The sequence below is a fragment of the Cibotium barometz genome, chromosome 9, assembly GCF_041138505.1.
Source record: "Cibotium barometz isolate CiBa-2024 chromosome 9, ASM4113850v1, whole genome shotgun sequence".
Taxonomy (NCBI): Eukaryota; Viridiplantae; Streptophyta; class Polypodiopsida; order Cyatheales; family Cibotiaceae; genus Cibotium; species Cibotium barometz.
This window is the reverse complement of record NC_141054.1, coordinates 41,654,459-41,656,479: the sequence shown is the minus strand read 5'-3', so window position 1 is coordinate 41,656,479 and position 2,021 is coordinate 41,654,459.

The following is a 2,021-nucleotide window of genomic DNA, read 5'->3' as shown; positions in this document are numbered from 1 at the left end:
AGGGGAACAAGGAGAAGATTAGATTATCTCACTCTCAGGGGGATTCACTATATGTAAACCCTCTATATCACATGTGTTCAAGGCCTATTTTAAAAACCCCTTATCTGTGATTTTTTCATGAATAAATCATAGCCTTTTTCTATTCAACCTGTGATAGCCCCTTTAAATGGTACCCTTATGTATGTAAAAATTGTGTAAAAAAGGGGTTTTAAAAACCCCTTATGAACCCATGCGCTACGCTTACATATTTATGAGTGACCCCCCTGAGATCTCACTAGACAAGAGCTTAGACAAACAACTATTATTACTAAGAAACATGCAAGAGATTTATCTCTCAATTTCTGGTAGGCAAAGTCCCAAATTTCAATTCTTTCAGTGAGGATACAAACTTTATAAGAAGTAATCATGTAGTCTCCATGTAGTCTCTCAACGAATGGATGTAAAGTGGTTTTGTAAAAACATAGTAGAAGCCCATAGACTAGGGAAGTTTAGTGGTAAACCTCCTCTATGGGACTTCTACAAGATGTAGCTATAAACATGCTCATGTCCCATCAAGGACAAAGATATAGTGAGTACATGAAGGCTATATTTGAGGTCACAAAGATGTGGGGTGAACCAAGGTTGCATGATTTCCTAAGTGCCAACCTTAAATGGCCCGTCACTATCAACAACAAAAAGAGGGCAAAGATCCGCCACACAATTCATACCGAGCATACATGGCTATGTTTTTGATACCATTGTTGAAATATATGAGAAAGAGACAGAAAAACATGGTATCTCAACAAAAAAACCCTTCACTCTAGTGAAGATCAAACAACCATTAAGAAGAGATAAGGTAAACATAGCAAAACTCAAATTTTTGTTTTGATGTGTAAGAGGGCTTGCAATCAACTCATGTATCTCCTACATCTTGTTGTTTTTGTTGTAGGTGGAACCCAAAGAATAACATGCTTGTGGATTTGATGGCTGTAACCAGTGCCATGAGTGATTTACCTCTTGCATGATCAAAGAATAACATGCTTGTTGGATTTGATGGCTATAACCAGTGCCATGAGTGATTTACCTCTTGCATGATCAAAGTTGGAGAGGGAAAAACGAGTTATGATGTGATTTGTTGATGCATTTAAGAGTCGTATCATTGGTGGTTATGCAAGAGTTTTTGTTGCAAACCCACTACATGAAGCACTTCCATGCTTCATTTTGGTAGCCCATTATATGTGCAATCAGTTTGATGTATCTTTTGTGTGAAGGAAATGGGGTGAGATTTCAAGCTTATGGGATGAGAAGTTTTAGTCTATAGTGGGTCCCATTATTGAACATGCATCAGATGGAGATAGTCTTTGTTGAAGAAAATTGATGCTTACTGACTATGTTGACAAACAAGGCATGATGTACAATATTGGATGGGATGGATGGCCTCTTTCAGCTAAAGTGACAAAAGAGGATGTCTCGAGCATGCAATTCGTGCACAATGGAAAGAAGATGGTCAATGTTCTTGATAAACCAAAGCATCAATTGGCTCTTGGTGATGTTTGGGTTACCTTGAACCATGTTATCATTGTGTATGATTCTTTCCCTATTCATAAGCATATGCTTAGGGAAGGAGATATCAAGTAGGATGATCGGCAAAATTGGGTTGTGGCTCATAGAATATGTAGCAAGTGTCTGGGGGAGTTGGTGAACAATGGGCTACAGAGAAGAGAGCAGAGTATGGTAGGAACACAAGCCTATCTTGAGATTGTTTGGAGACTTGCATGTTGATTTGCAAGAAGAAGTGTACATGATGCAGCCACCAGGTTATGAGAGTGATGCACATCCAGATTTTTTGTGCAGGTTATGTAGAGCCTTGTATGGCTTGAAGCAAGCACCCAGAGCATGGTCAAACAAGATCAAGGAGTATCTTGTTACCATTGGATTTCAGATATCCAATGCAGATTTTTCACTCTATGTGAAAAAACAGATAGAGGGATCATGCTATTAGTCATCTATGTGGATGACTTGATTATCACTAGTGATAGTGA